Source organism: Podarcis melisellensis (assembly GCF_964234715.1).
Source record: "Podarcis melisellensis genome assembly, chromosome: 4".
Taxonomy (NCBI): domain Eukaryota; kingdom Metazoa; phylum Chordata; class Lepidosauria; order Squamata; family Lacertidae; genus Podarcis; species Podarcis melisellensis.
The window spans coordinates 35,463,702-35,478,989 of record NC_138531.1 but is presented as its reverse complement, the minus strand read 5'-3'; the positions used below and the strand labels follow the sequence as shown (position 1 = coordinate 35,478,989).

General features: G+C 39.6%; 1 long non-coding RNA gene across 1 annotated transcript; it reads right to left on the bottom strand.

Annotated features, from left to right (window-relative positions):
• Positions 1-409: 409 nt before the first annotated feature.
• Positions 410-14,750, bottom strand: LOC309367706. Its single transcript, XR_014167298.1, has 4 exons — positions 14,612-14,750; positions 13,222-13,293; positions 11,429-11,522; positions 410-541 (listed from the first exon to the last, which is right to left on the bottom strand). It is a non-coding gene; the product is annotated as an uncharacterized lncRNA (long non-coding RNA).
• Positions 14,751-15,288: the final 538 nt, after the last annotated feature.

The following is a 15,288-nucleotide window of genomic DNA, read 5'->3' as shown; positions in this document are numbered from 1 at the left end:
TGACACATAATACAGAAATGAAGGCTGTATTACCAGGAAGGAAGTTCCATTCAAATCATCAGAAATGAGTAGACACACATAGGGTTGAGCTGTAATGTGCTGCATTTGGGTTGGTTATTTTATTTCATTTTTTTGTAAAATAACTTTTCTGCATGCAAGTCTAATGGCAGTTACAAGGCCCAATCATTTCCCCCACTTACTTGTACATTGATACTCTATAGTTCAGAGATACAACTCTTCCTAAAGCAGCAATTTCAAAATGTGTCCTGTAACCAGTTTTTCATTCCCCTTACAATTGTACCTTTCAGGAATTGAAGCTATCATGGTGGATAGTCCAACAATAATTGGTTAAACGTCAGATACTGAAATCATGCTATTAAGCTGAACATCTATCTCTTTCTCGCCACAGTTGTTGTTCTTGGTTTTATTAGAATCCAACCCACACTTTGGAAATCATTTCAGTGCACTTGTCTCTTCTTCTTTTTCCATCCATCAGTGTTTGTGTCTAGGAAAGCTGCTGAGATTCAGAGCTATTCCTTTACTGCTGGAAGAAAAGATTATTTTGATTGTCATATATATATATATATATTCTTGATCTGATTATCAAGATGTAATTTATTGGAAAGTTACACGACAGCCAAGAGGTAAACTAGGGATCTCATAAGCAATGAACTCATTATCAGTTCTGGGAAACCTACCCAGAGTTTCAATTCCAATTAAAATTTATGACCATATATAGATTTAATTATTGATCTGGCATAGGCACTTTAGTGACACACACACACACACAGAAGTTTCCTATGGCTTGTAGACTATTTCAAGGAAGGATGATAGAACGAACATTTATTTTCTTATTTCATGGAATTTGATTTCTTTTTAATGCAGGAACCAGCAAAAACACACATAATGCAACATGCTCACACAAAAAATAAACTTGTTGACTACAATTGCTTACGCTGCTGTCCTATGCTCATTTTCCTGCAAAAACTCAATGGGACTTGCTTCTGAATGAGATTGCCTTCTTAAGTATACCATGGATGTACTTGTGGACATCTAATTATACATACTAGGGGTGTGCATCAGATTTGGATGAACCCTCAAGGAGAAGCAAGGTGCTGTGGGGTGATTCTGGACTTCCAGGAAGCAAAGCAGGGTATGTACGATCATTCACAAATCAAAACAGGGATCTCTAAAAAGCCTTGTGGCATCTCTGCAATCTGGGTGGAAGGGCAGATTTGCAATATTGAAACATATGTCTCTTCCTTTAAGGAAATCACTGACGTCAGGAATGGGGGGAGCTCCTTCACAACTGACAAATCTAGCATGTAATCAGAAGGAACAATTTCACCAACACACTTCAATCTAAGTGCTTTCCAAGAGCAAATCCTATGCCCCCAGGCTTAAGGAAACTGACAGACTGGAGAGTGGAGGGGGAGCTCCAGTGTGAATGACAGGCCAACAGGTGCAAACAGAAGAAATGATTTTATCTGGAAAAATGACTCTGTTGGAGTTCTTCCCATCCCAAAATCAAATTTAAATGTATGCAGCACGAAAGTGGATGTAGATCTTTGAGTGCAGACAGGCTGTGATGGGTACAGGCAACTGATGATGGGCAGTAGTAGCATCAGGCTCCAGTGCTAGATGGGGAGAGAAAAGACATGGGGAAATGGTGAGTGCTTTGGGACATGACCATAAGGAGAAGGGACACCAACACCAGAAAGCTCATTTGGCTCATCCAGATTTGCCCACTCAATGTCACAAAGCTCATGGGGTGGTAATGCGAATGGAAATTTCCCAATACATTAGAATCTTGGTAGAAAGGGCTTTATGTAGGGAGACAGCTACTCTGGGGTCCCAAACGAAGCGATCTTTCCCAAAAGGTCTAGAGATATGGGGTGGATCCCTTAGGAAGCCACTCTGGGACAGTGATTGGTTGGTGTTTAATGAATTAGCTCCTTTGTTCATTGTAGATCATTAAAATTAGCCCCAAAGTGTTGTAGCCTATTTTAACCCAGTGCATTCCTCATCCCCCCACCCTGCTATTTTGCTGCTAAAACTGGGTGGAAATAATTTGCAGTAGAATTTCATATGAGCAGAAAAATCAGTGGACACTTATTTCCCAGAAGAAATTTAAACAATAGTTGTGTTAAACAGGGAGATTATCAGTTTAACTAAGATGTGTAACGACATCAGTGGCAGCAACCTGATTTCCCTGGAACTTTAAAACATCTTATTTATACCTTCCATGAGGATTGTGTCCTAATTCAATTCCTGGTCCTTTTCTTCCTTTATGTTTTCCACAGGTGATTCCCTCCCCCCCCCCCACACCACCAAGAACAGGAGCTCTCAGTTATATTTCAAGGGTTGTGAACTTTCTGGGTGCTCAACAGGAATTAAATTCTGAGAGAGCCATGTGTGTGTTCAAGAGAGCTGCTTGTGTACTGGGGCATGTAGAATTTTCTGCCTCAGTCATCTGTATAAATTTATCTGAGCAAGGCAACTAAGTGAAACAGCTGAAGCTCTCGCTCCACTATGAATGAATGATGCTATACTTGGAGAGGCTGGCAGATTAGGAAGAAAAAATGTTGGCAACTGTTCTAGGTTTGGAATCTTTCTTTCACAGATGGATTACACTTGAATTTGGAGGTTGAGTATTTCTATTCATGAAGGGTGAGATAAAACCTACACAGTGAAATGCATGGAAAGAAAGCTATGAAGGGCGGATAGGACTGAGGAGTGTAATATGTGTTTGCGTAGATTTATTTGAGAAAATGCACAGAACACAAGCCTACTTGATTTTTATCTTCAGCTTTGCTTCCAGCACCAACAGGGCATGCTTGATTTATATATATATATATATATATATATATATATATATATATATATATATATGGGTTCCCACCTGTGAGGTCAGCCCAGCTGAGAGTTGGTGACTGGCCCAAGGTCACCTGTAAGCATTGTGACTGAATGAGGATTTGAACAGTAGACTTCCAAGTCCTAGTCTGATACATTAACCACTATATCACAATGGCTCTGAACTACTCACAGATTCATTTCTATTTATTTAAACTGGGTCTCAATGAAGATACAACATTGTTGAGAGAAATACAAGTACATCCAGTTAAGAACATCCATAATTATATCAAGAGGAGTAACTGTTAGTCTCCTGCAGCAAAATATATGTACAGTACCAGAGATTTAAAGTGGGAAATTAAAGATTTTAAATAGTCTAACAGCGGTGGATAGGGATGGGGGGGAAATTGATTCAGTTTGCATTTAAAAGTGAGCCTACCTAATTCACATTTTCTAAATCAATATGGGAACTGAAACACAACCATCCTTCAAAATTCGCACTTTTCTGAATTTTGTGATGCTGTTATACAACCAATGTCTACAAAAATGCAAAAATTGCGGGAAAGTGTGCATACAAACAAATATATCCGTTGGGGTCAAAATACAAACATACATTATATTAGGGGAAATTGCTTGCAAAAATATGTACATGCAAGTCCCACTTACCATCACAACACTTTCCCTGGAAATTGTTTGTTAGGCAAAGGTATGCACAATGAGTCTACAATTTCCATTGTTTCCTATGGAAACATTTCCAATGTGTTTCCAACCATGGAATTTTAACCCCACAAAACAAGCAAAACAAAGCCACAGGAAAACCCAGAGAAAAATCTATCTGATTTGTTTGATCGCTCTCCTTCCCTTCCTTCCTCTGTTCCTCAACAAACTAGCAAAAAGCAAACAAGGAAGTAAAAACTGCTATCTATTTGTGTATCTGACTCTGCAATGTGTATGGCAAGGTTTGGGTACTAATTCCCCATGTCTGGATGAGTGAATTTCCACATAGTGAATGTTTGTAAAGTGGGACCAGAATGTACATTAGTCAAAAGTTCACAGCAAAATGCTTTTAGTAGGCGAAATTCATGCTAAAATGAACTTTTGTGAAGAATTGTGAAGTACTGAAATTAAGGGTGGGAAATGAGAAACTGAGAGAACCGAAATTGACAGAATCTTTCATACCTAGTTGAGGCCCATGTGATGGGGCTGAGCTGCAAAGCAACCCTAGCAACTTTGTGACTGATTACCTGGATTGAGATGGGGCAGAACACCAATAATGTTGGAGCCGCATTGTTGCATCAGCAGGAGTGGTACCACCAATTTGGCACTGACGTCAGCGCAACTGTATTGTCCAGACTCACCCCAAGCAGCAGCAACTCTGGTAGCAGGAGGGCATTGCTGCCACTGTCAGATAATTCACAAAGCTGGTGTAAACCCAACAGTGATATGATAATATCACTCCAAACCCATTTTTTAAAATAGTGAGTACCCTGTGTCAGGAGCTTGGCCTATACTCGAGTAGGACCCTGGTAGAGACACATGAACGACTGGCATGTTCTCTCCCTCCTGGTCTTTCATTCAGGAGCTTCAAAAGCTTTCTTCTGCCCAAACATCACAGTGACGGATGCCAACAGACACTGACACACTTAGGGATCCAGAGAGTCTTCGCAGCTTGCGTGACAGACCTCAGCAACTCAGCATTTTGGCTAGTCTACTTTATTTACATATAAACAGACACGGAACACTGCAACATGGCTCCCTCTCTCTCTAGCATTAGACAGCAGAGAGAAAAAGAACAAAGGACAATAGTCCCATTTCACAGAACACAATAACAGAAACTTCCTGTTTCCGTCACTTCCCACTCTGTGGAGTCAAAACATATACCGTCATGTGATAGACAAAAATCCAATGACTGCAATCACGGAGCAGGAATTCTAACACCCTGATTTGCTTATGAGTAAATCACAAATTAACCACACTGGAAATCGCTTGGATTTCATAATATGAGGGAAGGAAGAGAGATAACACCCCATTCAAAAATATTAACTATATGTAAATATCAATTTATTTATTTTTAACCACTGTCCGAAGCAAGCTTGAGCATTAGACCTCAGATGCACCAAATCAGTCCTAAAAAATAAAGCATGAGGTTTGGGGAGAGATGTCTTTGAGAAAATGCTTTCATCCCCCCTTTTCATTTAAACAATGCCCTGACTTGATGTATTAGAAGTGTTCTTATTCCAAGAACAGCCTTCTAAGGCCTTTCCCCACAAAGCAGGTGATTAATCTGAAGAGAGAATAACATATGGCTTTTGTGTTGTGGCTTTCATCCAGAACTCACTCATCCCTTTCTTAGCCTGATATTTATGGGAAGGATAAAGGATACCTTCCTAGCTGGCTATTTCTCGCCATACCCCAAAGGAAGAAATAGCAAGGCAAGGCAAGGCAAGGCAGGCAGTCAAAGATTGGTGTGTTCTCTGATCAGCCCCTCTCAATGTTTGATTGATGAAAGGGTATAATGACAGTGTTTAAAAATACTTTAAAATCATCAGGACGCTTTCTTGTGCGGTGTGTGTGTATTTTGAAAGAATTGATCCTTAGCTATGGCTCCTGACAGCAAGCCTTCTAAATGATATAAACATCCCTAATAACACAGTGGCTGCAAAATAGCCCTTGTTATTAGTCAAGAGCGTGATTGAAATGAAATGTAAGATTTATAATGACAAATGAAATGTAAGATTTATAATGGCATTTTCTTTTGTTGGGACGTTTCTCACGCTGAGAAATGATACCCTACTTTTAAAATTGCGGCATGTTCTCAGCCCCTCCCCTCCTGTAATGGACTTACCCATCTGTGAATAATTGTTCAGGGGAGGGAGAGACTGTGTAATAAATCAGCTACCCTCATGAGCCAGTCTTAGCAGTTAGGAGTTTTAAGCCCTGTGTGACATAATGAGCACAATGGAGTGCAAACGTAGAAGGGGGAAATGCAGCCAGCCACTAACAATTTTCTCAGCAGAGCCGGCAGAAACGCTGAAGAGGAAGAAGGCCCCCCTAATGGTAGAGTTTAATGTGTTATCAGACCTCCAATGCTTCATGCAATGTGCCGCTGAGCTACAGTTAGGGTTGCATCATCTGTCGCCAGCGATAACAAGGGGCCAGAGAGAGCGCACGTTAATAAATATTGCCTAGGCTGGGCACATTTTGAAAATAGATTCATTGCAGGCTAATTGCTTGTAAGGTGTTTCAAATTACAATCTTTGAACAAAGAGGATCAATTTCAATTTAAAACAAAACATTAAGGAGATGAAGCCGCAGCCAAGGACTGACATTCGCATTGTGAATCAAACATTCAAACGCTGTGAATTTGTTTAACTCAGAATGACTGTTTAACTTTCAGCTTTCCGCTAATGCCTGCTTATTAACAGATGGGGCTGTGCTTGCAGTAAGGAAGGCATGGCAAATATGTGAGGAAAGGCTTTCGCAGGCTGTGTTTTAAGTGTGGCTGGCTATGTGTTTTTGTCTTTTCATCTCCAGTATATTGCTAAAGGACGGTCACCCACTTTTACTGGGGTGCGGGTAAGGACGGGGAAAATATATATTTTTTCCATTCACATTTCATGGTGAACCTACCAAATTTGCACTAGTGAAGCAATATGTGAACTGAAACACAGCTTTCTCTGCAAATTTGCACTTCTCCAAATTTTGCAGTGCAGTTCTATGGCAAAGTTAGATGTACACAAACATATATACTGGAGTTAAGTGTGCATACAAATGCATATATTAGTAATAATAACACGAAGAATGCATTGTACAAATCTGTCAATTTCAGTTTCTCTCATTTTCTCATTTTTTTCTGGTCTATGTTAAGGTCTTCATATTTCATCATCAGTGTGTGTGTGTGTGTGTGTGCGCGCGCAAGTTTAAATCCTCATGGAAATTCTTCAGCATTTTAACGCAAAGTTCTCTTAAAATATACACATTTAAAAGTGAATTTGCCTAATATGCACTTTTTTGAAAAGTACCTTTCCCTAATATGAAGAAAGGAGAGAATGAGATATGTGATGATGCTTTAGCCACTCAGACAAAACATTATGAATATTTCCTGGCCATTTCTGGCTTTCATCCATACTTCATTAATAACCCATCTTTTAGGTACATATCTCCAAGACTAATCTCATTTCTCGAAAGCTCACTAGAGACTCTATTATTTTCCTGGCTGTGCTTTAAAATCACCTAGGTGTAATTTCTTTGTCCACATTCATAATTTAACATTTATTAAAGCAATGCAGAGTGAATTTAAAGGTGCTAATGATTAATGATATTAATATATGAAGTGCAAGGAGGGGGAAACCCCTACCTACTTAAAGTAATTACGCTCAGACAACTCAAAAGAGGGGAGGAAGATCAAAAGCTAAAACAGCCACAGGGATTTAGCCACTGCAACTCACATGAGAAATAAGGGGTCATCTTGAGAAGAGTCTTGTGAGGAAGTGAGCAGGGTGTTTTGTGCTGGCCTCTGTGGCATCCTGCTTTCAATCTGGCCAGACAGGCAGGCAACCTGCTTTCAGCCTGGCCAGACAGAAACAGGTCTGGGCCAGAAGTGGATCACCACAACTCTCACACATCTCACAGCTCAAAAAATGGTGGCCATTGTGAGTGGGAAAGTGAGGCAGGAGAAGCACCACAGAATGGAGATTAGGCAAAAGGGAGAAAAGGTTTTTCAAGATCTCACAATTCACAGAAGAAAGGTGTGCAGTGGGGGGTGATTTCTTAAAGGAAAAGCCTCAAGGGCAGGTTCAGAAGAAACTCAGGGACTGCAGATGCAGTGAGGAACCAGGGAAATAGAAAAGTATCAACAGGGGCTGCCTGTTGAAGGGAGACCCTGTGATGAGAAAGGTCCTTGGCTCAATGGGGAAGTAAGAATCCACCAGGCAGAACCTGAATTAAGGAACCATGCCATAGAGACCAACTGTGACAAGCTGCTTCATACATGATGACATTCCTCGATGGAGGCTGCTACTGTACATGAACTACAGGTGTGCTTTTTATGTATATTGTTGATCCTACAGCTCTACTCAAACAAAGAACATGGCTTCAAAGTTCACTAATCCGGCAGTAAGCTCAGTGGGGCCTACTTCTGTGTAGAAACATATAGGATTGCACTATGAAGTACACTTATGACCATAGCTTCCAACATATTGGCACTTAACACTGTTAGAAAGTGGTTGCAATGTACAATGCATGCCCTAAGAAGCCACAATCAGTCACAAATTATGTGCATTGCCTATCATGAGCTATATGTCATGGAAATTCTGACATGAACTGTGAACTGATCTTAAAGAAATATATGATTATAGATGTTGGGCTTTGGGATAAGTTTTATTGACCTGCTGCATTATGAAATCCTTATTTTAGACCATTGCTGAGGGGCATTACATTCAAAAGAGAGAGAAAACAAACTTATCAAGAACTTTTTCTGTCAAACCATCAGCATTGCTTGAAATGTTAGTTACACACAGAATAATTAATAGACATAGCTAACTTAGGTTTGTTAACTTTAATGAATGTTCTATGAGTAGAAGATAATTGGATGCAACCCTCAACATTTCAACCATCACAATATAATTTTCTGAAGCTGCATACAACCCCCTATTTCCTTCTCTCTCTCTGTCTGTCTGTCTGTCTGTCTGTCTATCTGTCTGTCTCTCTCTCTTTCTCTCTCTCTCTCTCATAAGGAATTCAAGCTACTGAAGATCCCTATGCAAAAGAATAACATGACTATTCATTTCTTTTATGATCACCGCCGCCCCCCACAAGCAAAAGATTGAAATGTGTCATGTCTACCTTCTTCCCTTCCTGACCTCTCTTTTGGGGGGCAAACTACAGATAAAATGAATGTGGTGTGTAAATCCAATCAGTGCAATGGATTGACATCTCTGTGTTACAGGCTGTCCCAACATTGCACTGATTCAGTTTGAAAGATAATTGCACGTACTCTACTGGGCACTTAGAATTATCCTCTATATTACTTGGCATGGATGTGACTTTTTATCGTGGATTATGGTTGCTCCATAAATCTGGTGTAAAAAAGGCCAAGAGACACATTTTGACACGTTATCTTCCTTAAATTATCCTTTCCTGCTGACTCAGGATGTGGAGATGTTCTCACTCCATCTATATGCTGATAATGAACCACACTTTAAAATGTTGGCCACATTCCCTATCTCTCCCCTTCCTCCCCACATTGATATTGTAATCAAGAATCCTAAAACGAATTTAATAGAAGAGCAAAACCCATGGTAGGATTAACGATAACAGTATTTCTTCAGCATGTCTTCAGCATGTAAGTCAAATTTAATTATCATTAAAAGATTCCCTCTAAACATATAGTATTGCACCAATATAAACTCCTGAGCCGCAGTAGGTTGAAGATAGATTTCATGGAACATGCTGAGTACACCATCCTGTCTCTGTGTAGGGTTCCACACAGCTCATCATATAAATCCATATCCTTTAAATTAAGTTTTAGAAAACCACAGTGGAAAAAACATAAAAGATATTCAACTGTACCTAAATCTCTGAGTAAACAGCTTAAAAATCAGGCACTCTGTATGCTAAAATAAGTGATGTAGCAACTAAGAAGGAACTCAATACCTCTGGGCTAAAAGCCTAACCAGAATGCTAGACTGCATTTATCAGATCACAAATCATTTCAGCAGCAGACTGTATTATATCGATTAGCCTGGAATTGATTGCATGTTACTGCAGATTCTTAGAATGTTACTGACCAACATAAATTGACTGCGTGGACATTTAAAGAAAATAAATTTAGATGTTCTGTGCTGGTTTTTAAACGTATGTTTGCATTATATATTCTGTATAATATGTTGCATTGTATTGCTATCTGTCAAATAAATATCAAAGAGCAGAAGGCAGGCAGGCTGGCAGACTGATATTAGCCATTGGGTGTGATACATAGTTCTCAGGGGTTCTTCGGGCACCAGTGAACTAGGGAAAATAAATTCCAGAGTGCATGATGGCAGGAGTATCCATTGTCATCCAGAAGAGGATTCATGCTTTATGTACAATATGAAGTGACAGCTCAAGTGTAGAGTGTTTCCTCTAGAATTATGGGGTCTGAAGGGACCTTAAAAGTCACCCAGTTTAACCCTATGCAAATGCAAGATATCCACTACTGCAGTATCCCTGATAGGTGTCCATCCAGCCTCTGCTTAAAGATCTCCAACAAAGGAGAATCCACCACCTTCTGAGGCAGACTTCAAAGTCTCTCCTAATATTTAACCGAAATTTTGCTTTGTTTGTATTTGTCATTTGAACCATGGGTGGGCAAACTAAGGCCTGGGGGTCAGATCCGGCCCAATCACCTTCTAAATCCAGCCTGCGGACGGTCCAGGAATGAGCGTGTTTTTACATGAGTAGAATGTGTGCTTTTTATTTAAAATGCATCTCTGGGTTATTTGTGGGGCATAGGAATTCATTCATTCCCCCCCCATATAGTCTGGCCCCCCACAAGGTCTGAGGGATAGTTGATCGGCCCCCTGCTGAAAACGTTTGCTGACCCCTGCTCTTGACTCATGTCTTATCCTTTAGAACACAGAGCAAATGTGTTCTATGAGAGCTCTCCAAATACTTGAAAATAGCTATCATATTGCCTCTTAATCATCTCTTCTCCAGGCTTTAAGAATGCAGGCCATTGGATAATAGGGGCCTCAGATTTTTCTGAAACAGTTTACGTTTAGCAGGATTCTACCTTTCTGTGCCAGAAAGTGCTGCCTGCTAAATTTCTGCTTGTCGTGCAGCAATTAAAAGCACAGAAGGAATGCCAGAAGGAATATCGGCAATCCATTTCAGTCTCCCGTATTTTGTATAATCAGACTCTCACAAAGGTGTGTGCTGAGGACTGCATAAACCAAAAATCATAAAATTATTTCCAAGTAAGTCTATCTGGGCTGAGATGTTCTAATGTTCTATCAAAATAAAAGTAAAGTACTTTAGAAATTAGTATAATGCATTTGTTGTATCTACATATCAGTTGCCAACATTATTGTTCTGTTTGTGAACAAGCAGGTTAGATTGCATTATACAAGTTAACATTTTTTACTTTAATTATAAACAACATGAATTAATTTCTCACATTTCCTAATTACCATTTCTTACTTTAAAAATTCAGCACTTCAAAAGTATACATTGTATTCAATTTTACTGACAAAGGACAAAAAAAAACATCTGGGGGAATGATAATTAGTGCTTATAATCATGACTAAACAACATACATAGTGAACAGGTCCTTGCTGGAAGAATACGTATTAGAAGTCATTAATAAAGGTTTAATACATATTTTCATAATTGTGCTTGTCCTTAGAATTCTGCATCACTGGCAGGAGCAATGTTAGTAGGAATGATTTTTAAATTAGCATGGGCATTTATTTCAAAGCATGTGGATGTGTAGTTGAATAGAATTAGGTCTGAACACCTGACTTTCAGGGCCATCTGAACACTGGAAACATATTGTTCCACACATCCCAATCTTTGAGCTGTGTGAGATTGTACTTACCTGGGGCTCATATTTCCTTTTGTGAATTAGGCACAGTGGAGACTGTGGTGTCTTCATGATATATGGCTTATTTATGCATATATACAACCTGAGCCTGCAATGGAAGGGTTCACAGCATCAACTCCCCAAAGAAGTCTTCTCCCATAGTCACAGCCTTGGAGTCAAACAGAAACCAAACTCTGACACTCCAGCTTGCTACTTTTATTCTAGTTCACAACGCAGCCCCCAAAACTCTGCTCCGAACTGCCTTTGTCCTTCTGCAAGTCACCCATTTGCCATCTCACACAGAGCCTCCTTTCCTTTGTCCTCATAATGGCCCATCACCCAGGTGATTACCTCATAAGGAAGCAAACCTGGTTTATATTTTAACACTTGCTGGATCCAGGGATTGAAGGGGTCTGGCACTCACAAACTCATAATAATATTAGAGGGGAAATACTGAAATTTGTGAAGGTGCTGGTCTGAGTTTGAGAGGATTTAAATAAGTAGACTGAAGGGTCCATCATCCAAATCCCTTCTGAATTGGGCCCTGAACAAATTAGAGCCTTCCTATCTCTCCACGTCACCATTCTTCTCTTTTCCAAACTCACCCTTTTGAGGAAGGAAAAGAGCAGGGGAGATTTCTGTACAGTGGTACCTCGGGTTACAGATGCTTCAGGTTACAGACTCCACTAACCCAGAAATAGTACCTTGGGTTAAGAACTTTGCTTCAGGATGAGAACAGAAACTGTGTGCTGGTGGTGCGGTGGCAGCGGGAGGCCCCATAAGCTAAAGTGGTACCTCAAGTTAAGAACAGTTGCAGGTTAAGAACAGACCTCCATGACGAATTAAGTTCTTAACCTGAGGTACCACTGTATTGTGAAGGCCTCAGACTGAAGGCCTTATCAGTCATTAGATGCTTGGGAAAATCTATTGCTACTAGGAACAGTGGGATATGCATTGAACAAAGAAGCAATTGGAAACTACATTTGCTATGCTTCTAGGTCTCTCTGTGTGTGGAATGGATTCTGCTTGCACAACAGAAATTTGCCATTGTCTCCTACCCCTGTAAACTGCACTACCCAATCAGGCCTGTGACACTGGATACAACTTGATATTATTTCTCCAGCAATCTTCCACAATTGTTTTACTAAATAAGGATATTTTGTTTCAATATATTTTTCAACACCTGGCCCCCTTAACATAATGAAAATCAATTTTCTAAGAGATCTCCAAGACAGCAGCCTGGATGGAATATATCCGAGGCACTCTCTAGAACAGGAGTGGGGAATCAGCGAGAATGGGCCTTCCATATCTCATTGGACTCCAATTTCCATTAGCTCCAGCCAACATGATCAATGGTAAGAGATTATGGGAGTTGTCATACAGCAACAACCAGAGGGCAACAGGCTCCTCATCCCTGCTCTAGAAAGATCAGGAAATGGAAGAATGATCTCAGGGTCATTTGATTTAAGGCTCACATTCACCCCCCCCCCATAAAAGACATAATATTATCTATATCTATGCCTCCTTTATGGGTGGAAAATGAACGTGAGCCTTAAACTGAATGGACCTTACATCATCTTAAGCAGCTAAAACCTATTTTGAAAATATGGATCATTAATTAAAAAAAACCTCTTGAGCTGAAATCAATAATGCTATGCATTCCAGGGCCAAGTTAGGGGAGCTGAAGTCTATGCAATTAGCAGCTGTTTGAATGGCTTTTCAAAAGTAAATGCTGAGGATCCTGGCCTTTGAGACTTTAACACTTTTGCTTGCTGTTGTAATTCTGAGATGGATTAGGCCCTCCTTACCTGCCATTTTTGTTGGAAGAAAAGCTGCCATTTGCACCATATAGAAGTTTTCCTCTAATAACAGATAGACTCCTAATGGATTGAAGCAAGAAGCAAAAGGTTAAAACTGATTGTGCCTGGGTCCCAGCTGCCATTGTGCAAAAGGTTTCTCATCTAGTTAAGCATTCAGTTCCTTCACTTTCCAGTTCTTCAATTGCTTTTCAAAACCTTTACTTGAAGAAAAGGTATCCACATACTGCCTTCAGAGTGTATTCAAAACCCACTCCAAACTTCAAAAATTGCAAACATATGCAAAAAATCCAGAAATAAAGAGCTATCTTGCATCTGGGTCAAGGACTAAGCAGAATTTGTGGCAGGATAAGATCGTGAGGTGACTTGCTTCTGCTTCACTGAATGCCACATAGATGGATCCACTGAGTCATAATAAGCTGGATTGCATATACCTCAAATCTGTTGTTATTCTTCAGGACTGTTTCTTATGTTACTTGAGATCGAGGAGTAGCTCCCAAAGAAATGAACATTAAGGTAAAGGGGGTGGAGAGGGTTTTGGCAATGCAAGGGACAGAGATGGACAAATCTGCCAATTTCTATTTTCCCAATTTTAAATTCAGTTCAGCCCACTGCAATCTCCCCAAAAAAGGTCCACTCAAAAATTCATATTTACTTTCATGCAGATTTCTCTTAATATGCACATTGTGTCCACAATTTAGTCTGGTATAAGCATTTTTACAAGCAATATTCTTTAACAGAATGTGTGTTTTGTACATTATTTCACTAATATTCCCATTTTTGTATGCATTCTTTAGTTGGAGAACTGCACCACAACATTCTGGAAAAATTTCACAGGGAAAATTTCAGTTCACATATTGGTTCAGGAAGTGGAAATCTGGGAAGTTTGCATTACAATTAAAATGCAAACTAAATGCATTTCTCCCTTGTCCCTAAGCAAGGGGTGGACTTTGTTTCCCTAAAGCCAAGCCAAAATTTCAGGTGCAACACTGCAGCTGGTGGATACAAATTGTCTTTAATGTAGCTCTCACCATTGTCTGTCTTTCATAGATGCTATGAAAAGAATCTGCATCTTCAATTGCCACTATTTGCCAAACACCACTGCAGAGTCTTCTGATTGTGGCTTTTCTTGGAGCAAGTTCAACAGTTGAACAGAATGAGTCATTTAGAGGGCACTGTTAATGAACTTCCCTTTGGATGGCTTACATTCTTCTAAGATAAACAAAGCATCCAATTCCAATTCTGAAACAATAGAGCTAGAAATGGCAAATAGCTAATAATGAAACCTGCCAGAAGTCTTGCCCTTTATCTACCAAAGAACTTGCATTAAAAGAAGGGATTAGAATGTGGGGAACATGGCCAGAAGCCCTTTTTGTCTTACCCTCTTCTCTTTGCTTTTACTTGGAAGCCAGCATTGAAGATGTATTCTCTACTATATAGGACATTAAAAAGAATCATACAATATGCTCACAGGGATTTTCAAAACATGAGAGGAAAACACTGTGAAGAGAATAATTATAGCATTTAACCTGGAGTCTGAGCTATTATAGTTGATCTCTCAATAATTTCATATCAAAGCTATTATTACATTAAGCAGCAGGGATGCTTTGATAAACTCATGCAATCAACACACACCCTGTAAGGAAAGACAGGTCGTGAACATCAATTGAAATGAGGCACAAAATAGAAAGGAGATTTGGCCTTGGTAGCATGTTTTTAAACTCACACACAAACATACCTCAGAATATAGGGAGAAACAAAAGCTAAAGGGCCATGAATTTAAAAAACCAGGCAGCATTTGGTGACACAAATTATTGTGCTATCATTAAATCAGCAAGCAGTGTTTCTTATGAGCTAAATATTTTAGCTCTTGGGTAAAAATAAGAGCCTAAACAAAAGCAATGCAAAGATTGCTTTACCGAGTATGGCCACATTCTAAATATTTATGACGCAGTAATTCGACACACAGGAAATAATAAAGAATATCAGCGGAGATTGTAAAACAAATCAACAAACGAGAAAACCTAGATTGCCAGGGAAGACAAAGTTCAATGTGAA